Source organism: Panulirus ornatus, chromosome 16 (assembly GCF_036320965.1).
Source record: "Panulirus ornatus isolate Po-2019 chromosome 16, ASM3632096v1, whole genome shotgun sequence".
Classification (NCBI taxonomy): Eukaryota; Metazoa; Arthropoda; class Malacostraca; order Decapoda; family Palinuridae; genus Panulirus; species Panulirus ornatus.
In genome coordinates this window covers 39,310,306-39,332,192 of record NC_092239.1, presented here as the reverse complement: position 1 = coordinate 39,332,192, position 21,887 = coordinate 39,310,306, and the positions used below count along the sequence as shown (strand labels likewise).

Sequence of the window (21,887 nt, the reverse complement as noted above, 5' to 3'; positions counted from 1 at the left end):
GCCTGTGGGCTGGCTGCTGCGCACAGGACTTGAACGTGGACAGCCCATACGTGAATCTTGGCGAGGTTAGAGTATGCCTCCGTAGGGTTCGGATCATTGACCTCAGTGAGAGTTGTTGGAGCCACAGGTTGTTAGGGACAACGTGGAAGTCCTTCTTTAACTGGGCCTTTACGTCGCTTCTAGGGCGTCTGTTGTTCACTCGTGTCTGTCGCAGGCGTTGACGATCCTGGCGAAGGGCTTCCAAACCTGAGAAGTTCTTCTCGCGAAGGATCATACAGCGCTCGGACTGCACAGGTCAGGCTATTCATTGGTAATGTTGAGTCGACGGCCATAATGAGTACATTTCTGTGAACTGATGAATGATTAATTCATAAGACAATTACTTATAAAAAAAAAAATGATAAAATTCGTTGACCAAAAAAAAAGAATAGTAAGACTTGAACAATAGTTGTGATTTTTTTTTCTATTCGCTGTTTACGTCATGCTATAGGAATTTGATACGCTCAATGTGTATTAATGGCAAAAAATGTTCAAAATATGCATCGGCCGGGAATCGAACCCGGGCCTCCCGCGTGGCAGGCGAGAATTCTACCACTGAACCACCGATGCTACATTTGTTCTTACAGGGTTCACTCAGTGAGTTTTAAAAGCATTACTACGCTGTGCTGCATTTTTGAGAATATTGCACCCCCATCTCCCTGTGTTATGTATGACTTTCAAAACTTTTGCGTGCACCACCGTTGGCAAATGCTCATGTGTGTGAGGGCACGTTAAGGTGCGAGGGAATTTTTTGCGTGTTGTTTATTTGTTATTCATTGAAAATACTGTATATTACATTACATGAAATATATCAGGGGTTCTGTCTTTTTTTTTTTATCAGTGTGAACGAGATTGAATGAGGCTGTGTTGAAAGTAGATGCCAGTGTTCATAGTCCCTCATGTGTTGTTCATTGCTCAGTGTATTAAACAGGGAATTTTATACTTTTAATGGCATGTTGTTTTTTTATTCACATTTTGTCCAAAGTTTGTTTGCTCATTTCTTTTCGATACATGTGTATACTATTCATTTTTCTGTATCTCGTGGTCATTCACAGCCAGATGTTAAAGCGTCCTATAAACTTGCGTATGTAATGGTCCTTATTTTACAAGCACACACACACACACACACACACACACACACACACACACACACACACACACAAGGCAAAGTCAGGTCCCCATGTATCGACCAACCGCAAGGGAAGGATCAACAGGTGGGTTGTCTGTGGTCTGGCTTATGCGCACAGGACTTAAACCTGGGCAGCCCATACGTGAATCACAGTAAGGTTAGAGTGTGCCTGTATCAATTACCAAAGTGTTTGCATTATAGATATTACTGTACGCCAAAGTGTTCGATGAATATCATTTATGGAGTATGATCTCCGTAGATTAAGTTGTATCATGCATGATAAAACGCACCAAACAGAAGAATGCGGACTTTAGAACGAGAAAACACACTATTGTCTTGCTAAAGGATTGGATTCATTAACCATATCCTCGGTAGTATAGTAGTTAGTATCCACGCCTGTGTGTTTATTGTATATGTAAATGTGTGTTTTGTATATGGGTGTGGTAAATGAATTTCGTTTGTGGTGTACGAACACCGTAGACTCTGATCAATAAAGCAGGACGAAATGTACCAGATATATGAGTCATTACTTTAGAACCTGTTGACATAATTGTCTCGCTCAAGAAATGAGCACATTATCCACATCCTCGGTAGTATAGTGGTAAGTATCCCCGCCTGTCACGCGGGAGACCGGGGTTCGATTCCCCGCCGGGGAGATGACTCTTTTATACCCAAGTACCGTGTACATGGTGTTTGGATAATATTTCTTTGCTGAGGAGTGAACATAGAGCTGTGTGACGGGGCGGCGTCACCAGGACATAGCTAATCGGTGTGTTTAGATAGTTTTGAAGCATTTCACGGTAACTTATCATGAGCAATCATAGCCCCTCTCCAGTTTGTGGACAGTGAAGATAATTGGACACAAGATCAAATGATGCTATATGGTCTCTGTTGACTGATCACTTCCCTCACCTTCATCAATTTTTCTAGTCCAGAGCTCCTGAGTTCTTGATCCTGTAATATCCTCCCTTCCACTTGTGTTATGGGAATATAGTTCGATCATACTCGATCACAATTGATGGTTCTTGATGTTAAAGTTGTTAGGGACAATGTTAAATTACTTCCTTACCTGGTTCTTTACGTCGGTGTTAGCGCCACCATTGTTGACCAGTAATTGTGGCAGTCGTTGAAGTTCCCTGGCGAAAAGCTTCCCAACTTAAGGAGGTCTTCTGTCTTAGCACATTACTGCCCCCAGTCTGTAGAAGTCAGAATATCACTGACCGTATTCATTCCCCGGCTAAGATAAATACCCTTCTGTAAATTGAGGTATGATTCTTGTTGCTTAAGAAACCAGTACTCTGACATATAAAACAAAATTCGTTATCATTTGAAAAATGGCATTTTCTTAGGCAACATCTGCGTATGTGGTAAGGAAAGAGACTTGACACCATTGTTGTCTTCCGAGGGCAGAAAACTGTTCACGAGTTGCATCGGCCGGGAATCGAACCCGGGCCTCCCGCGTGGCAGGCGAGAATTCTACCACTGAACCACCGATGCTACATTTGAACCTCTAGGGTTCACAGTACGAGATCATAAAGTATTCCCAGAGAGTACAGTGCACTCTTAATATTCCATTTTCTTTAAGGATTGAGAACCCCCATATCCCTGTGTGATTTGTGAATTTCAACACCTTTGCATATACGCTCTCCGGAAAATGTATCGTACGCACGGGGCTTAGTTTGTAATAATCTAAAACTGGCCGACCGAGATGAAAACCAGACTTCCCTGCCACCCTGATGCACTTGTAAGTAAACAGCATCAGGGCGGCAGCAAAGTCGAGCGTTAATCAAGGCCGGTCAGTTACTGATCATTAGAAACTTCAGGCCTGGGGAGTCTGAAACTTTTTTGGGTGAGTGTACGTGCGTCAGCGTTTGTTCACTGACTTCACCCCGTGCAAGCCCATGCGTGAATCATGGCCCGGGGAGGGTGTGCTTGTAAATGTGTCGAATATCAGGTAAAGTGCTGATATATATATATATATATATATATATATATATATATATATATATATATATATATATATATATATATATATATCATTGTTGTGAGTGGTGGTCATTGAATTTCTTTTAAGGAGTATGAACGCGGTAGATTCAGATCAGTAAAGCAGGAATGAAGACTTACAATGTGGGGGAGCATTCATGTTTTGCTAAGGAATGAATGCATTAACCAAATCCTCGGTAGTATATAGTGGTTAGTATCCCCGTGCGTCACGCCGGAGACTGAGGTACATAGAAAAGTTTATAATGCGATATACCTCAAGTCTAAAAGTCCCATTAACATACAAAGAATGATCAATAACGTTTATATGATGATGTGAACATTGGTGACTAGTTATGTACCCAGCCAGGAACTTTCATTTAGTACAATCAGCTTTATATAATCTCATTAATATTCATATATGAAACAATAATATATTTCTCACAGAATACGTGCATTATCAGCTCATAACAGATATACAACCACTCACGCTCTTTCACAAATCATTAGCGCTGGGATATAAGAGGTGCACATTAAACACAGGAACACGCAAGTATGGTCATTCTCATAGCGAAAACAGGGAGGCCCGGGTTCAGAATTTTTGAGAAGGCTGGAGTGGGACGGGAGGCAGAACTCACATGAAGAGCAGGAGATTAGAGGCAGTCAAGGACTATGGACAGGGAAAGGAGCTGAGGGAAATGATTCATCCACTGAGACCATATGTAATTGTTTGATCTGGTGTCCGGATATCTAGTATGTGCACATTTTTGAGAGGTTTAGTATAGATACCAACAAGTGATTGCGAAATTCTTGAGAACTCTGTTCAAAGGCACATTGTATGGCTATGTCCTGGTGGCGCAAATCAGTTACACAGCTGCATGTTCATCCACCGCTAAAACAGCTTGACCCTGATACAGTTGAGTTATAAAAGGTATCTCCCCGGCGGGGAATCGAACCCCGGTCTCCCGCGTGACAGGCGGGGATACTAACCACTATACTACCGAGGATGTGGTTAATGGGCTCATTCTCCTACTAGAAACAGAAATGTTTCCTCATATGTTTGTAGTATTTAATGTTTCTTTATCAATTTGATTCCACAGCATTCATGCACGATGAAAGAAATTCATTTATTACCGTTACTAGTAAATGTTTGAAAATTGGATTCTATTGGGTAACATCTGCATATGTGATACGGAAGTGACTTTACAGCTCTACATGTCTCTCGTTGGTAGAAAAATATTCAAAGACGCATCGGCCGGGAATCGAACCCGGGCCTCCCGCGTGGCAGGCGAGAATTCTACCACTGAACCACCGATGCTACGTTTGAACCCCTAAGGTTCACTCGATGGGTTTTAAAACCATTAATACAGTGTACTGTAATTATATTTTTTTTTTTTTTTTTTTTTTTTTTTAGAATTCTGAGCCTCCATTTCCTTCTATTATCTCCAATACATGTGTACATAATAAACTCTTCAATGTCTCGTGGCCATTCGCAGCTAGCTGTTACACTGTCTTAAAAACTTGCGTATATACAGGGGTTCTTAGTGTACACACACACACACACACACACACACACACAGCCAAAGTCAGGTGCCTATGTATCGACCAGCACCAAAGGGAGGATCAGCAGGTGGGTTGTCTGTAGGCCGGATGCTGCTCAAAGGACATGAACCTGGACAGCTCATACGTGAATCATGGAGTGGTTCGAATATACCTATATAGGGTTCGGATGAATGACCAAAGTGTTTGCATTAGATATATTATTGTACGCCGGCATGTTCAATGAATATCTTTTATGGAGTATGATCTCCGTAGATTAAGGTGTATAATGCAATAAAGGTGTATAATGTATAAAGCACACCAGACACAGGAATGGCGAGTTTAGAACGGGAGAACACATTATTGTCTTGCTAAAGGACTGAAAGAATAAGCCATGTCCTCGGTAGTATAGTGGTTAGTATCCCCGCCTGTCACGCGGGAGACCGGGGTTCGATTCCCCGCCGGGGAGATGCCTCCTTTATACACGATTTCATACCCAGCTGAAGCAATATAAAGCATTTTCTTCACATCGAAACACATTAAACGTGTCGAGTCCATTCACCATCTCATGTGCAGTGTGCCTAAACAAATCTTGTTTCCAAATTGTTATTGTCTGTCAAGTTTCGCCAGTGAATTTGGTTTGTACGTATAACACACTACTTGTGTCTTCATAAGTCATTATTCTATGTACTATCCCTCAGTGTACAGAAAAGTATTCATTAAGGCTCGTATCTCAATACCAGCAGTGAACATCTTAAAGTTTTCCGAGTGAATGTTGTAAGATCCATCGGGCGAAGAACTGCTCAAGTTGAAAACCCTCTAACAGGAAATTCAACCACTGCGACAAATCATGGTTGATAATGACCGCATTAATACTGACGTCAAGGCCTAGATAAAGAAGTACTTGACGTTTTTAATAACACTAGCCCCAACATCCATTGATGGCAGTAGAGTACGATGAGACTATAATTACACAACAACTAACTACTGGCTATAGTGAAGCGAGAGGTAGAACTCGCGCGAAGAGCAGGAGAGGATGAGGTAGCCAGTAGACAAGAAGCTGAGGGAAATAATTGATCCACTGAGACCATATTGTGTTGTGATCTGGTAGTCCAGATATCTACTCAGTGCCCATTTTTGAGAGGGTTGGTATAGATACCAACAAGTAATCGGAAAGTTTTTGAGAATTATGTTCAAATGCACGTCGTATGGCCATGTCCTGGTGACGCAGATCAATCGCACAGCTGCATGTTAACTTACCACTAAGATAGCTTTTCCCTGATGAAGGTGAGTTATAAAATGGGTATCTCCCCGGCGGGGAATCGAACCCCGGTCTCCCGCGTGACAGGCGGGGATACTAACCACTATACTACCGAGGATGTGGTTAATGCGCTCATTCCTCTACCAAAAACAGTAATGTTTCCTCATGATCTAAAGCCTTCACTCGTATGTTTGCAGTATTTTATGATGCCTTATTAATTTGAATCCACGGCGTTCATACACCATGAAACAAATTTACATATTATCCAATATTAGTAAATATTTGAAAATTGGATTTTGTTGGGCAACATCTGCATATGTGATATGTAAGTGATTTGACGCCCTTAATGTCTCTCGTTGGCAGAAAATATTCAAAGATGCATCGGCCGGGAATCGAACCCGGGCCTCCCGCGTGGCAGGCGAGAATTCTACCACTGAACCACCGATGCTACACTTAATCCCCCAAGGCTCACAATTTGACTTCACACGGTATTCTTACAGTGTCTTGTGTACTTTTGATTTTCCCTTTATGTAAGAATTGAGAACCCCTATCTCCGTCTGTGATTTGTTTCAAAACTTTTGCATGTCCCTGCGTTAGCATCTATCCTTTGTCGCTGGGAGTGCAGATGCTCCTGTGTAACAGATCGCGAAGCTGGTGGAGAATAGCTCTTCCGACAGCTTTATGCTCTCTCACTCACGATCATGTACACTTCCAGATATACTGGATGCATGCTAACACACTTACATGCTAATGTGTTGAAACTCAAAAATGATAAAGATGGGGGTTCATAGTTCTTGAGAAAAAGTGGTTCATTGAAAATGTACAGTACACTGGAACGGTATTTTTTTAAGGTGAGGAAGTGAATCACAGGAGTCAAAATGTAGCCACGCTGGAGGCCTAGGCTTCATTCTCGGGTCATGCAGTTTCGAACATTTTCAAACATCGAAACGCATTAAGTAGGTACCTTCAGTATCCCATGAATAGTGTTGCTTAAACAACTTTGATTACCAAACTGTTATTGTCCTGTAAGTCTTCAAGACTTTGCTTTGTATGTCTAAGAATACTCTTACACATTTCTTGCTAGTTTATCGCCTTTATCATGGCGAGATATTCAACACTTTATTTTAAGTCTTTGTGTTAGATGATCTTGTCTAACTGTAGGATAAAGTAGGTGTTCTGAGAACGTTTAAGGTAGACTAAGCCAAGCTATGATGTTCGGTAAGTTAAATGTGCAGTATGAAATGTATTAAAGGATTTTTTCGACTTACGATATTTTCAACTTGCAATGGGTTTCTCGGAGGGTAACCCCATCGTAAGTTGAGGAACATCTGTATTCACCGCCAGTGGATATTCTAACGTTTACGGAGTAACTGTTGTAAGATTTATAGATAGAAGAAAACCCTCCCCAAGGATGTTCAACAGTTTACCGTGAATGCACTGGTATCGACGTAAAGACCCATATAAAGAAGCAATTTGACCATGTTCTTAAAACCACTGAGACCATATTGTATTGTGATCTGGTGTCCAGGTATCTACTTGGTGCCCATTTTTGAGAGGTTTGATATAGATACCGACAAGTGATTGCAAAAATCACTGATGCTATAGTACGATCAGAATATATTTCCACACAAATGACTCCTGACTAAAGTGAGGCGGGAGACAGAACACACGCTTAACGACTGAGGCAGCCAGAGACTGTGGACACGCGAAGAAGCTAATGGAAATGATTGATCCACTGAGACCGTATTGTGTACTTTGATCATGTCCAGGTATCTTCTCTGCGCACAATCTTTAAAGGTCTAGTATAGGTGCCAATAAGTAATTGCAAAATTCTTTGGAACTGTTTAAATACATTGCGTGTAGCTATGTCCTACTGACGCAGATCAATAACACAGCTGCATGTTCACCTACCACTGAAGCAGCTTGACCCTGATATAGGTAAGTTGTAAAAGAGGTATCTCCCCGGCGGGGAATCGAACCCCGGTCTCCCGCGTGACAGGCGGGGATACTAACCACTATACTACCGAGGATAGAGTTAATGTGCTCATTCTTCCACCAAAACCAGTAATGTTTCGTCATGTTTTAAAGCCCTCACTCATATGTCTTCAGTATTTCATACTGCTTTATTAGTCTGAATCCACGGCGTTCTTACACTATAAAGGAAATTCACTTACTCACTATTAGTAAATGTTTGAAATTTGGATTTTGTTAGGCAACATCTGCATAAATGATAGGGAAGTGACTTGACACTACATGTCTCTCGTTGGCAGAAAAAATAGATTATAAGATGCATCGGCCGGGAATCGAACCGCGTGGCAGACGAGAATTCTACCACTGAACCACCGATGCTACATTTAATCTCATAGGGTTCCCACTTTGAGTCAGTGAATTAATCCTACAGTGGACTGCGTACTTTTAATCATTCTTTTTTTTCCTAATTGAGATCCCTCTTCGGTCTGTATGTTTTTACAGAGTTTCAACACATTTGCATGTACTTGTATGTGTCACCACTTGAAGCTGCAAGATTATACTTCCTCCAACAGCTTCACGTGCTCTCACTCGTATGTGACACCACTTGAAGCTGCAAGATTATACTTCCTCCAACAGCTTCACGTGCTCTCACTCGTATGTGACACCACTTGAAGCTGCAAGATTATACTTCCTCCAACAGCTTCACGTGCTCTCACTCGTATGAGGATCACCTGCACTTCCAGATATGATGGATGCGTGCGCTAACACACGTACATACAAATGTGCTGAATCTCACAAGTAATGCAGGGAGATGGGGCTCAAAGTACTTGAAAAAATATAGATAATTGAAAATATACAATAGATTGTAGTGATAATTTTTCAGGTCAGGTAGTCAACCATAGATGAAATGTAGCATGGGTGGTTCATGATACTTCTCACCTGCCACGCGGGAGGCCCAGGCTTCATTCCCGGGTCATGCAATGTAGAACATTTTCAAAAATGGAAACACATTAAGTGGGTCTCTTCAGTATCCCATGAATAGTGTTGCTTGAACAAATTTGATTGCCAAACTTTTATTCCCTGGTAAGTCTTTTGATGATTTTGCTTTGTATTTCTAGAACATTTTTACATATTCTCTCATGAGGTACTCTCGTATGAATCATTCCTCAATTTACAGTATAAAATAATAAAAGTCTTTATGGCTGGCGACTTTATACCACCACTGAATATCCTGACGTCTATGGAGTGAATGTTGATAAGATTCAATGGTAGAAGAGCTGCTCAGGTTGGTAAATCCACCAGCCAGGTACTTCAACAAGGGCGACAGCTAGTGTTTAAGAACCACCGCACTAATAACGACGTAAAGGCACGGATAAATAAGTACTTTGACTTTATTCTTAACACCATTAGCTCCAACATCCATTAATGGTACGAGAGTACGATCACACATTCCACAAACAAATGACTCCCGACTATAGTGAGGCGGGAAGCGGAACACTCGTGAAAGGGCATGAGGTTAGAGGTTGAGGCACTCAGGGACTGTGGACAGGGAAAGAAGCCGAGGGAAATGATTGATCCACTGAGACCATGCAGTAATGTTTCATCTAGTGTCCATATTTTTTTTTTCTGTGCACATTCTTTTGCGATGTTTTGAATACATCCTAATTGTTCGGCTCAATCACCTCTCTGAATGTTGCACCACCACTACAACAACTTGTTCCTGATACAGCTGAGGTGTAAAAGAGTTATCTCCCCGGCGGGGAATCGAACCCCGGTCTCCCGCGTGACAGGCGGGGATACTAACCACTATACTACCGAGGATGCGGTTAATGTGCTCATTCTTCTATCACCACAGTAACGGTCCTTACGTTTTGAAGTCCTCACTCACATGTCTGTGGTATTTCATCCCACTTTATTCATTAAAATCCACGGCATTCATACTCCATAAAAGAAATTCGCTTACAACCCGTATTTAGTAACTGTTTAAAAGTTAGGTTTTCTTGAGCAACTACTGCATATGTTGTGCGGAAGAGACTTTTAATGTCTTTGAATGGCAGAAATATGTTAGAAAATGCATCTACCGGGAATCCAACCCGGGTCTCCCGCGTGACAGGCGAGAATTCTACCACTGAACCACCGATGGCACACTGAAGGTCTAGGGTTCACGAAATGACTTCATAAAGTATTCTTGGAGTGTACTGTACACTTTTGAGTTCTAACACATTCGTGTGTATATCTCCGTCAGCGATTGCACATTGTCTCTGGAAGTGTAGATGCTTGTGAGTGGCGGAACACGTAAAGGTGTTTGACGAATATTTCGCATGTTGTATATTTTTGTTTGACAAAATATATTGCATATCTTCTTTTAGAATATATTATGAGTTTCGTCTTTCGCAGAAATGAAGATCATATAAGGTTTTGTGCGGCGAATGAAACTCCCTGTTCATACAACCTTAGACAAGTTGGTTTTCATTACTCTGTGTCATGGGGGACTTTACACTTGTTACACCGTCGTAGAATCTTATATATGTATCATGTCTTTACTCTCGTTATACATAAACATACAGACTTAAGCCAAAGCTCGTTAGCCATTTATCGATCTCTCCGAAAGGGAGGATGAACAGGTGGGTTGTCTGTGGGGCGATAGTTGATGAACAGGTGGGTTTTCTGTGGGCCGACTGTCGCTCAAAGGACTTAGACCCTGAGCAAGCCTATGAGTGAATAATGGCCCGGGAAAAGTATGCTTGTAGATATGTGGAATTAACGACCAAAGTCTTTGTATTATACATGTTATTTCGTTTGGGTGGTGGTCAGTGAATTTCTATATACGGAGTGTGAACTCCGTAGATTCAGATCAATGAAACTAGATGAAATAATTAACATTCGAGTGAGGACTTTACAACGAGGAGAAACATTACCTTCTTGCTAGAGGAATGAACCTATTAACCCCATTTTCGGTAGTATATTGGTAAGTATCTCCGCCCATTAAGCTTGAGCCCGGGGTTTGATTCGATGCTATAGTTACCTCTTTTATACCAGACGTACAACAGATAAAGCCGTTTTGGATAACAGCTCTTTATCGATTAGTGAAAATGCAGTTGTGGGATTGGATCGAGTCACAAGGAAATAGCTATACGATATGTATTCATACGGATCGTTTTAGAAACTTTCGCTCTCGGCTTGTTGACAGCAACGGTAGAACTCTCAAAAATGTGCACAGTGAAGATAACTGGACACCAGACAAGTACTCCTGTTTCATAGTCTTAGCGGATCGATCGCTTCCCTCGCTTTCTTAATCCAGTCCACAGTCCCTAGCTGCCTTGGCCGCTTATCTCCTGCACTCCACGTGTATTCTGCCTCTCTAGCCACTATAGTTAGGAGTCGTTTGCTTCTGAGAATGTTTCATTGTACTCTGATAACGTCAATGGTCGATGGTGCTAGGGATGTGAAGGATATGTCAAAGTATGACTTTATCCGGGCCTTTACGTCGTTGTTATTGCGTCCAATGTTACCGAGTATCTGTTACAGTCGTGGAAACGACAGGCGGAAGGATTCCCAGCTCGAGCAGTTCTTCCGCCGTAGAATCTTGAATAAACTCGCTTTGTTGGTGAGAATATTCATTGATCGTATAGAGCACCAGCCATGATGAATACGTCTTATTTAACTAACGAAGAACGAAGTGGGGGAACTTTGTCATTCGATCAATATTGTTTGAAAATCACTGAGTTGATAAAGCAATTCTTATATACGTGGTACTGAAGAAACGTGACATGGTGAATGCGTCTTGATGGGGTTAAAAGTTCAACTCTGCATCGGCCGGGAATCGAACCCGGGCCTCCCGCGTGGCAGGCGAGAATTCTACCACTGAACCACCGATGCTACTGTTTAATTAAAGCGAGAACCTAGATCGGATTGTATGGCATGCAAGTTTCAACACATTTGCGTGCAGGTGCGTCAATTTTCTCTCGAATGCGGATGTTTGAGTGTGACAGAGCAAGAGGAATTATCTTCCTGTTGTATAACTGTCTCCTATGAATAACTGAGGTAGATTTCTTTATATAAAACATTAAGCTTTGTCTCGTAGATGAGTGTTGATGAAATTATCAGGCTTTGTGTACTGAATGAAATTCCCTAGCTGGGTTATCAAATAGATATCAATATTCACACATCCTTATAAAAGAGTTACCCAGTTAGAGGGAATATGTATTGTGTCTTCAAGCCCACACGAGAACCAGGTCTCGTTCATCGACCAGCCCCTTCAGGGAGGATAGACAGGCGAGTTGCATTTGCCGCTAGAGGAATAGATACGTTGACCGCTTCCTCGGTAGTATAGTGGTTAGTATCCCCGCCTGTCACGCGGGAGACCGGGGTTCGATTCCCCGCCGGGGAGATACCTGTTTTAAACCCAATTTGTATCGGGTTTAAACCTGTTTAAGCGGTGGGTGAACATGCAGCTGTGTGGTTAAGCCACTTAAACAGGACATAGCTACAAATAGACAGCTAAAATTCGTAACAATTATCTCTTTAAATAACATCATGTAGCTATGTTCTGGTGACATGGTCCACACAGATAGCTACATGTTCACTCATCGCTAAAACGATGTTATCCAGCACACCTGGCACTTGGTGCAGGACATGTGTAAAATATATATATATCTCCCCGGCGGGGAATCGAACCCCGGTCTCCCGCGTGACAGGCGGGGATACTAACCACTATACTACCGAGGATGTGGTTAATGTGCTCATTCCTCTAGCAAGAAATTTCATCACGTTTCCAAGTCCTCAACCTTACATATGGAGTCTTTTAAACTCTCTTATCTGAACCCACGACGTTCACACTACATATGATATTCATTGAACACCGCACATATGCTATGAGGTATATATTTTCAAACATGAGTGAGGAATTGAACACAATGAAATTCTAATATCTTCTCAGAGGACTGAGCACATTAACCACATCCTCGGTAGTATAGTGGTTAGTATCCCCGCCTGTCACGCGGGAGACCGGGGTTCAATTCCCCGCCGGGGAGATAATTCTTTTACACCTGTCTTTTGCCAGGTATCAGCTGCGTTGGATGACAGTTCTTTTAAACCTTTTAAATCTTTTAAACCAATTCAGTGTTAGGTTCAAGATGTTTAAGTGGTGGATGAACATACAGCTGTATGGTTGAGCAGCGCAAACAGGATATAGTTACAAATACATTAGTGAAGAAGTGACAACTATGTCATTAAATAACATGGTGTAGTTATGTCCTGATGACAGAGCCCACACACACGGAGACATATGTTCACTTATCGCTGAAGTGCTGTAATCTAACATAGCTGGGACCGGCACAGGACATGTGTAAGAGAATTATCTCCCCGGCGGGGAATCGAACCCCGGTCTCCCGCGTGACAGGCGGGGATACTAACCACTATACTACCGAGGATATGGTTAATGTGCTCATTCCTCTAACAACATATTTCAACACGATTTATAGTATTCACATTTATATCTAGAGTCTTTTATCCTTGTCTGTTGATCCGAATCCACGACGTTCACACTTTATATAAGACACGTATTGAACACCGCGCTTCTTCCTATCATCGTCTGCGCACCGTGTTTTCTGCCTCACGCTTCACTATAGGTTCCAGGAAGATGTGTATTCGTGCGATGTATTTGGATAGAAACAGATGATCAATTCCATATTTATTTCTTGTTCGAGCGATCGACTCCGTGTATGGTTACTATCGCTACTCTTTGTTCCCTAATGTAGGACTCAGGTGAGAGATTAGGGACGATATAAACTCCCAATCCATAAAGATTCATGCAGCATATGTATCATGAGAGAATATTGACATTAGGGTCTGTTTTATTTGAGATGCCCAGTGGTTGATGAACAGGTGCGTTGCCTTTGGGCCGACAGAAACGCAGAGGACTTGAACACGGGTGGGCCTGTGAGTGAATCATGGCCAGGGGCGAGAATGCTTCTTGATGGTTGGGATCAATGAGAAAAATTAGTGTATCATATAACCTTTTACATATGCGTGGTGTTCGATGAATATCTTAAACAAAGTGTGAACGCGGTAGATTCAGATAAGTGAAGCAGGATGGAAGACTTCAGATATATGAATGAAAATATGAAAACGTGGCTATAAGTTATCTTCCTAAAGGACTGAGCCTATTAACCACATCTTCGGTAGTATAGTGGTTAGTATCCCTGCCTGTCACGCGGGAGACCGGGGTTCGATTCCCCGCCGGGGAGATCCTTCTTTTTAACCAATTGTGCATTAGGTATAAGGTGTTTAAGCGGTGGGTGAACATGCATTTTATGGTTAAGCCTCTTAGGTAGGACATAGCTAGAAATACGTAACTGAAAATTCTTGACAATTGTCTATTTTGATAACATTCTGTAGGCATATCCTGGTGACGCGCAGCTACATTTTCACTCATCGCTAAAGAACTGTCATCCAACGCAGCTGATACCTGGCAAAAGACAGGTGTAAAAGAATTATCTCCCCGGCGGGGAATCGAACCCCGGTCTCCCGCGTGACAGGCGGGGATACTAACCACTATACTACCAAGGATGTAGTTAATGTGCTCATTCCTCTAGCAACATATTTCAACACGATTTATAGTATTTACATTTATATCTAGAGTCTTTTATCCTTATCTGTCGCTCCGAATCCACAACGTTCACACTTTATATAAGACACGTAGTGAACACCGCGCTTCATCCTATCATCGCCTGCGCACCGTGTTTTCTGCCTCCCGCTTCACTGTAGATTCCAGGAAGATGTGTATTCGTGCGATGTATTTGGATAGAAACAGATGATCATTTCCATATGTATTTCTTATTCGAGCGATCGACTCCGTGTATGGATACTATCGCTACTCTTTGTTCCCTAATGTAGGACTCAGGTGAGAGATTAGGGACAGTTTAAACTCCCAATGCATAAAGACTCATGCAGCATATGTATCATGGGAGAATATTGACATTATGGTCTGTTTTATTTGAGATTCCCAATGGGTGATGAACAGGTGCATTGCCTTTGGGCCGACAGAAACGCAAAGGACTTGAACACAGGTGGGCCTGTGAGTGAATCATGGCCAGGGGCGAGAATGCTTCTAAATGGCTGTGATCAATGACCAAAGTTTTTGTATCATATAACCTATTGCATATGCGTGGTGTTCGATGAATATCCTATACATAAAGTGTGAACGCGGTAGATTCAGATTAGTGAAGCAGGATAGAAGACTTCAGATATATGAATGAATATATGGAAACGTGGTTAAAAGTTAACTTCCTAAAGGACTGAGCACATTAACCACATCATCGGTAGTATAGTGGTTAGTATCCCCGCCTGTCACGCGGGAGACCGGGGTTCGATTCCCCGCCGGGGAGATAATTCCTTTACACTTGTCATTTGAAGGTACCAGCTGCGTTGGATGACAGCTCTTTAGCGGTGAGAGAAAATGTAGCTGCGCTTGTCACCAGGACATACTTACAGAATGTTATCTAAATAGACAATTGTCAAGAATTTTCAGTAATGTATTTCTAGCTGTCCTACTTAAACAGCTCAACCACAAAATGCATGTTCACCCACCACTTAAACTCTTTATACCTTATGCATACTTGGTTAAAAGGATATATCTCCCCGGCGGGGAATCGAACCCCGGTCTCCCGCGTGACAGGCGGGGATACTAACCACTATACTACCGAGGATGTGGTTAATGTGCACAGTCCTTTAGGAAGTTAACTTTTAACCACGTTTCCATATTTTCATTCATATATCTTTAGTCTTCTATCCTGCTTCACTAATCTGAATCTACCGCGTTCGCACTTTATGTATAGGATATTCATCGAACACCACGCATATGCAATAGGTTATATGATACAAAAATTTTGGTCATGGATCCCAACTGTAAAGAAGCATTCTCGCCCCTGGCCATGATTCACTCACACGCCCACCCGTGTTCAAGTACTTTGCAGTGCTGTCGGCCCAAAGGCAATGCACCTGTTCATCACCCATTGGGAATCTCATATAAAACAGACCCTAATGTCAATATTCTCTCATGATACATATGCTGCATGAGTCTTTATGCATTGGGAGTTTAAATCGTCCCTAATCTCTCACCTGAGTCCTACATTAGGGAACAAAGAGGAGCGATAGTAGCCATACACGGAGTCGATCGCTCGAACAAGAAATACATATGGAATTGATCATCTGTTTCTATCCAAATACATCGCACGAATACACATCTTCCTGGAATCTATAGTGAAGCGGAAGGCAGAAAACATGGTGCGCAGCCGATGATAGGATGAAGCGCGGTGTTCAATACGTGTCTTATATAAAGTGTGAACGTTGTGGATTCGGATCAACAGATAAGGATAAACGACTCAAGATATAAATGTAAATACTATAAATCGTGTTGAAATATGTTGCTAGAGGAATGAACACATTAACCACGTCCTCGGTAGTATAGTGGTTAGTATCCCCGCCTGTCACGCGGGAGACCGGGGTTCGATTCCCCGCCGGGGAGATAATTCTTTTACACCTGTCTTTTGCCAGGTATCAGCTGCGTTGGATGACAGTTCTTTAGCGATGAGTGAAAATGTAGCTGCGCGTCACCAGGATATGCCTACAGAATGTTATCAAAATAGAAAATTGTCAAGAATTTTCAGTTACATATTTCTAGCTATGTCCTACCTAAGAGGCTTAACCACAAAATGAATGTTCACCCACCGCTTAAACACCTTATACCTAATGCACAATTGGTTGAAATGATATATCTCCCCGGCGGGGAATCGAACCCCGGTCTCCCGCGTGACAGGCGGGGATACTAACCACTATACTACCGAGGATGTGGTTAATGGGTTCACTCCCCTGAGAAGATATTAGAATTTCATAAGGTGTTCAATTCCTCACTCATATTTGAAAACAGCGAAATATTTGGCAAAACCTAGAATATGATTCTCAAGATTATTCATTACATTACAAGAAGCAAAGACAACTATCACAATATCCAGAGAAGGGCAACAATAATGGCATCTGAACCGAGAAAACTGAGTAAAGGTAAGGTTAGAGGCTTTGAATTTTGTCACTGGGTGGAAGCGATAAGAGTGAGGGGCGACGATCCAAACCTCAATGTTCTTAACACTATTTAATGACGCATTCTCTCCCCTGGCCATGACTTGTGTTCAAGTCCTTTGGGCGGCAGTCGGCCCACAGGCAACGCAACTGTTCATCTTCCATAGGGAATCTCAAACAGACCCTAATGTAAATATCTATTAGTAAATATGTTTTACGAATTTGTATGCATTGGGAGTTTATATCGTCCCTAATTCCTCAACAGAGTCATACATTTGGGAACAAAGATTATCGATAGTAGCCATACACGGAGTCGATCGCTCGAACAAGAAATACATATGGAATTGATCTCTCCAAATACTTCGAAGGACTACACATCTTCCTGGAATCTATAGTGATGTGGGAGGCAGAAAACTTGGTGTACAGGTCATTATAGAATGAAACGTGGTGGTCCATAAGTGTCTATATTAAGTGTGACCGTCGTGCAATCAATCACTTGATGAAGATAAAAGACTCCTGATGTAAAATCGAAGACTTTAAAAGGAGTTGAAATATGTTGCTAGAAGAATAAGCACATGAACCACATCCTCGGTAGTATAGTGGTTAGTATCCCCGCCTGTCACGCGGGAGACCGGGGTTCGATTCCCCGCCGAGGAGATGGCTCTTTTATGACTATCTTGTATAAGGTACAAATTATTTAAGCGATGGTTGAATATGCAGCTGTGTGATTGAGCCGCGTCAATAAGACATAGATAAAATACGTAACTGACGATTCTTGACAACTCTCTCTCTCTAAATAACATCATGTAGTTATATCCTGGTGACGCAGCTACATGTTCATTAGTCGATAAAGAGCTGTTGTCCAACACAGTTGGTACATGGTACAGGATAGGTGTAAATAAGCTATCTCCCCGGCGGGGAATCGAACCCCGGTCTCCCGCGTGACAGGCGGGGATACTAACCACTATACTACCGAGGATGTGGTTAATGTGCTAATTCCTCTAGCAACATATTTCAACACGATTTATAGTATTTACATTTATATCTAGAGTCTTTTATCCTTATCTGTTGATCCGAATCCACGACGTTCACACTTTATATAAGACACGTAGTGAACACCGCGCTTCATCCTATCATCGGCTGCGCACCGTGTTTTCTGCCTCCCGCTTCACTATAGGTTCCAGGAAGATGTGTATTCGTGCGATGTATTTGGATAGAAACAGAGGATCAATTCCATATGTATTTATTGTTCGAGCGATCGACTCCGTGTATGGCTACTATCGCTACTCTTAGTTCCCTAATGTAGGACTCGGGCAAGAGGTTAGGGACGATATAAACTCCCAATGCATAAAGACTCATGCAGCATATGTATCATGAGAGAATATTGACATTAGGGTCTCTTTTATTTGAGATGCCCAATGGGTGATGAACAGGTGCATTGCCTTTGGGCCGACAGAAACGCAGAGGACTTGAACACAGGTGGGCCTGTGAGTGAATCATGGCCAGGGGCGAGAATGCTTCTTGATGGTTGGGATCAATGAGAAAAATTAGTGTATCATATAACCTTTTGCATATGCGTGGTGTTCGATGAATATCTTATACATAAAGTGTGAACGCGGTATATTCAGGTAAGTGAAGCAGGATGGAAGACTTCAGATATATGAATGAGAGTATGGAAACGTGGCTAAAAGTTATCTTCCTAAAGGACTGAGCACATTAACCACATCCTCGGTAGTATAGTGGTTAGTATCCCCGCCTGTCACGCGGGAGACCGGGGTTCGATTCCCCGCCGGGGAGATATATCATTTTAACCAATTATGCATTAGGTATAAGGTGTTTAAGCGGTGGGTGAACATGCATTTTGTGGTTAAGCCTCTTAAGTAGGACATAGCTAGAAATACGTAACTAAAAATTCTTTACAATTGTCTATTTTGGTAACATTCTGTAGGCATATCCTGGTGACGCGCAGCTACATTTTCACTCATCGCTAAAGAACTGTCATCCAACGCAGCTGATACCTGGCAAAAGACAGGTGTAAAAGAATTATCTCCCCGGCGGGGAATCGAACCCAGGTCTCCCGCGTGACAGGCGGGGATACTAACCACTATACTACCGAGGATGTAGTTAATGTGCTCATTCCTCTAGCAACATATTTCAACACGATTTATAGTATTCACATTTATATCTAGAGTCTTTTATCCTTATCTGTTTATCCGAATCCACGACGTTCACTCTTTATATAAGACACGTATTGAACACCGCGCTTCATCCTATCATCGGCTGCGCACCATGTTTTCTGCCTCTCGCTTCACTGTAGGTTCCAGGAAGATGTGTATTCGCGCGATGTATTTGGATAGAAACAGATGATCAATTCCATATGTATTTCTTGTTCGAGCGATCGACTCCGTGAATGGCTATTATCGCTACTCTTTGTTCCCTAATGTAGTACTCTGGCAAGAGGTTAGGGACGATATAAACTCCCAGTGCGTAAAGACTCATGCAGCATATTTATCATGAGAGAATATTGACATTATGGTCTGTTTTATTTGAGATTCATAATGGTTGATGAACAGGTGCATTGGCTTTGGGCCAACAGCAACGCAAAGTACTTAAACACGGGTGGGCCTGTGAGTGAATCATGGCCAGGGGCGAGAATGCTTCTAAATGGCTGTGATCAATGACCAAAGTTTTTGTATCGTATAACCTATTGCATATGCGTGGTGTTCGATGAATATCCTATACATAAAGTGTGAACGCGGTAGATTCAGATTAGTGAAGCAGGATAGATGACTTCAGATATATGAATGAAAATATGGAAACGTGGTTAAAAGTTAACTTCCTAAAGGACTGAGCACATTAACCACATCCTCGGTAGTATAGTGGTTAGTATCCCCGCCTGTCACGCGGGAGACCGGGGTTCGATTCCCCGCCGGGGAGATATATTTTTTTTAACCAAGAATGCATAAGGTATAAAGAGTTTAAGTGGTGGGTGAACATTCATTTTGTGGTTGAGCTGCTTAAGTAGGACAGCTAGAAATACATTACTGAAAATTCTCGACAATTCTGAAAGTATATACTGGTGACAAGCGCCGCTACATTTTCTCTCACCGCTAAAGAGCTGTCATCCAACGCAGCTGGTACCTTCAAATGACAAGTGTAAAGGAATTATCTCCCCGGCGGGGAATCGAACCCCGGTCTCCCGCGTGACAGGCGGGGATACTAACCACTATACTACCGAGGATGTGGTTCATGTGCTTATTCTTCTAGCAACATATTTCAACACCTTTTAAAGTCATCACTTTTATATCAAGAGTCTTTTATCTTCATCAAGTGATCGATTCCACGACGGTCACACTTAATATAGACACTTATGGACCACCACGTTTCATTCTATAATCACCTGTACACTCTTTTCTTCCTCCCGCTTCACTATAGGTTCCAGGAAGATGTGTATTCGTGCGATGTATTTGGATAGAAACAGAGGATCAATTCCATATGTATTTCTTGTTCGAGCGATCGACTCCGTGTATGGCTACTATCGATAATCTTTGTTCCCAAATGTATGACTCTGGTGAGGGATTAGGGACGATATAAACTCTCAATGCATACACATTCGTGCAGTATATTTGCTAATGTATATTTACATTAGGGTCTGTCTCATTTGATTCCCAATGGAAGATGAACAGGTGCGTTGCCTGTGGGCCGACTGCCGCCCAAAGGACTTGAACACAAGTCATGACCAGGGGAGAGAATGCGTCATTAGATAGGGTTAAGAACATTGTGGTTTGGATCGTCACCCCTCACTCTTATCGCTTCCACCCAGTGACAAAATTCAAAGCCTCTAACCTTACCCTTACTCAGTTTTCTCGGTTCAGATGCCATTATTGTTGCCCTTCTCTGGATATTGTGATAGTTGTCTTTGCTTCTTGTAATGTAATGAATAATCTTGAGAATCATATTCTAGGTTTTGCCAAATATTTCGCTATTTTCAAACATGAGTGAGGAATTGAACACATTATGAAATTCTAATATCTTCTTAGAGGAATGAACCCATTAACCACATCCTCGGTAGTATAGTGGTTAGTATCCCCGCCTGTCACGCGGGAGACCGGGGTTCGATTCCCCGCCGGGGAGATCCTTCTTTTAAGCCTATCCTGTATAAGGTACAAATTCTTTAAGCGGTGGTTGAACATGCTCCTGTGTGATTGAGCCGCGTCAATAAGACATAGACAAAATACGTAAATGAAAATTCTTGACAACTCTCTAAATAACATCATGTAGTTATATCCTGGTGACGCAGCTACATGTTCATTAGTCGATAAAGAGCTGTTATCCAACCAGCTGGTACCTGGTACAGGACAGGTGTAAATAAGCTATCTCCCCGGCGGGGAATCGAACCCCGGTCTCCCGCGTGACAGGCGGGGATACTAACCACTATACTACCGAGGATGTGGTTAATGTGCTCATTCCTCTAGCAACATATTTCAACACGATTTATAGTATTCACATTTATATCTAGAGTCTTTTATCCTTATCTGTTGATCCGAATCCACGACGTTCACACTTTATATAAGACACGTATTGAACACCGCGCTTCATCCTATCATCGGCTGCGCACCGTGTTTTCTGCCTCCCGCTTCACTATAGGTTCCAGGAAGATGTGTATTTGTGCGATGTATTTGGATAGAAACAGAGGATCAATTCCATATGTATTTCTTGTTCGAGCGTTCGACTCCGTGTATGGCTACTATCAGCTACTCTTAGTTCCCTAATGTAGGACTCGGGCAAGAGGTTAGGGACGATATAAACTCCCAATGCATAGAAGCTCATGCAGCATATTTATCATGAGAGAATATTCACATTAGGGTCTGTTTTATTTGAGATGCCCAATGG

General features: G+C 42.2%; 1 long non-coding RNA gene and 29 other non-coding genes across 30 annotated transcripts in view; 12 read left to right on the top strand and 18 right to left on the bottom strand.

The window, feature by feature from the left end:
- LOC139754260 (uncharacterized) overlaps positions 1-21,887 on the top strand; it is a 452,598-nt gene that overhangs the window by 88,162 nt on the left and 342,549 nt on the right. The window lies entirely within an intron of this gene.
- TRNAG-GCC (transfer RNA glycine (anticodon GCC)) lies at positions 539-609 on the bottom strand. Its single transcript has one exon. It is a non-coding gene; the product is annotated as a tRNA-Gly (tRNA).
- Positions 1,753-1,824, top strand: TRNAD-GUC (transfer RNA aspartic acid (anticodon GUC)). The gene has a single exon. It is a non-coding gene; the product is annotated as a tRNA-Asp (tRNA).
- On the bottom strand, positions 2,595-2,665 carry TRNAG-GCC (transfer RNA glycine (anticodon GCC)). The gene has a single exon. It is a non-coding gene; the product is annotated as a tRNA-Gly (tRNA).
- TRNAD-GUC (transfer RNA aspartic acid (anticodon GUC)) lies at positions 4,084-4,155 on the bottom strand. Its single transcript has one exon. It is a non-coding gene; the product is annotated as a tRNA-Asp (tRNA).
- TRNAG-GCC (transfer RNA glycine (anticodon GCC)) lies at positions 4,396-4,466 on the bottom strand. Its single transcript has one exon. It is a non-coding gene; the product is annotated as a tRNA-Gly (tRNA).
- TRNAD-GUC (transfer RNA aspartic acid (anticodon GUC)) lies at positions 5,085-5,156 on the top strand. Its single transcript has one exon. It is a non-coding gene; the product is annotated as a tRNA-Asp (tRNA).
- On the bottom strand, positions 5,995-6,066 carry TRNAD-GUC (transfer RNA aspartic acid (anticodon GUC)). The gene has a single exon. It is a non-coding gene; the product is annotated as a tRNA-Asp (tRNA).
- On the bottom strand, positions 6,326-6,396 carry TRNAG-GCC (transfer RNA glycine (anticodon GCC)). The gene has a single exon. It is a non-coding gene; the product is annotated as a tRNA-Gly (tRNA).
- On the bottom strand, positions 7,907-7,978 carry TRNAD-GUC (transfer RNA aspartic acid (anticodon GUC)). The gene has a single exon. It is a non-coding gene; the product is annotated as a tRNA-Asp (tRNA).
- On the bottom strand, positions 9,669-9,740 carry TRNAD-GUC (transfer RNA aspartic acid (anticodon GUC)). The gene has a single exon. It is a non-coding gene; the product is annotated as a tRNA-Asp (tRNA).
- Positions 11,728-11,798, bottom strand: TRNAG-GCC (transfer RNA glycine (anticodon GCC)). The gene has a single exon. It is a non-coding gene; the product is annotated as a tRNA-Gly (tRNA).
- TRNAD-GUC (transfer RNA aspartic acid (anticodon GUC)) lies at positions 12,238-12,309 on the top strand. The gene has a single exon. It is a non-coding gene; the product is annotated as a tRNA-Asp (tRNA).
- TRNAD-GUC (transfer RNA aspartic acid (anticodon GUC)) lies at positions 12,576-12,647 on the bottom strand. Its single transcript has one exon. It is a non-coding gene; the product is annotated as a tRNA-Asp (tRNA).
- Positions 12,881-12,952, top strand: TRNAD-GUC (transfer RNA aspartic acid (anticodon GUC)). The gene has a single exon. It is a non-coding gene; the product is annotated as a tRNA-Asp (tRNA).
- On the bottom strand, positions 13,280-13,351 carry TRNAD-GUC (transfer RNA aspartic acid (anticodon GUC)). Its single transcript has one exon. It is a non-coding gene; the product is annotated as a tRNA-Asp (tRNA).
- Positions 14,096-14,167, top strand: TRNAD-GUC (transfer RNA aspartic acid (anticodon GUC)). The gene has a single exon. It is a non-coding gene; the product is annotated as a tRNA-Asp (tRNA).
- TRNAD-GUC (transfer RNA aspartic acid (anticodon GUC)) lies at positions 14,418-14,489 on the bottom strand. Its single transcript has one exon. It is a non-coding gene; the product is annotated as a tRNA-Asp (tRNA).
- TRNAD-GUC (transfer RNA aspartic acid (anticodon GUC)) lies at positions 15,236-15,307 on the top strand. Its single transcript has one exon. It is a non-coding gene; the product is annotated as a tRNA-Asp (tRNA).
- TRNAD-GUC (transfer RNA aspartic acid (anticodon GUC)) lies at positions 15,557-15,628 on the bottom strand. The gene has a single exon. It is a non-coding gene; the product is annotated as a tRNA-Asp (tRNA).
- Positions 16,375-16,446, top strand: TRNAD-GUC (transfer RNA aspartic acid (anticodon GUC)). Its single transcript has one exon. It is a non-coding gene; the product is annotated as a tRNA-Asp (tRNA).
- On the bottom strand, positions 16,697-16,768 carry TRNAD-GUC (transfer RNA aspartic acid (anticodon GUC)). Its single transcript has one exon. It is a non-coding gene; the product is annotated as a tRNA-Asp (tRNA).
- Positions 17,580-17,651, top strand: TRNAD-GUC (transfer RNA aspartic acid (anticodon GUC)). Its single transcript has one exon. It is a non-coding gene; the product is annotated as a tRNA-Asp (tRNA).
- Positions 17,902-17,973, bottom strand: TRNAD-GUC (transfer RNA aspartic acid (anticodon GUC)). Its single transcript has one exon. It is a non-coding gene; the product is annotated as a tRNA-Asp (tRNA).
- Positions 18,720-18,791, top strand: TRNAD-GUC (transfer RNA aspartic acid (anticodon GUC)). The gene has a single exon. It is a non-coding gene; the product is annotated as a tRNA-Asp (tRNA).
- TRNAD-GUC (transfer RNA aspartic acid (anticodon GUC)) lies at positions 19,042-19,113 on the bottom strand. The gene has a single exon. It is a non-coding gene; the product is annotated as a tRNA-Asp (tRNA).
- TRNAD-GUC (transfer RNA aspartic acid (anticodon GUC)) lies at positions 19,860-19,931 on the top strand. The gene has a single exon. It is a non-coding gene; the product is annotated as a tRNA-Asp (tRNA).
- On the bottom strand, positions 20,164-20,235 carry TRNAD-GUC (transfer RNA aspartic acid (anticodon GUC)). Its single transcript has one exon. It is a non-coding gene; the product is annotated as a tRNA-Asp (tRNA).
- TRNAD-GUC (transfer RNA aspartic acid (anticodon GUC)) lies at positions 21,057-21,128 on the top strand. Its single transcript has one exon. It is a non-coding gene; the product is annotated as a tRNA-Asp (tRNA).
- On the bottom strand, positions 21,372-21,443 carry TRNAD-GUC (transfer RNA aspartic acid (anticodon GUC)). The gene has a single exon. It is a non-coding gene; the product is annotated as a tRNA-Asp (tRNA).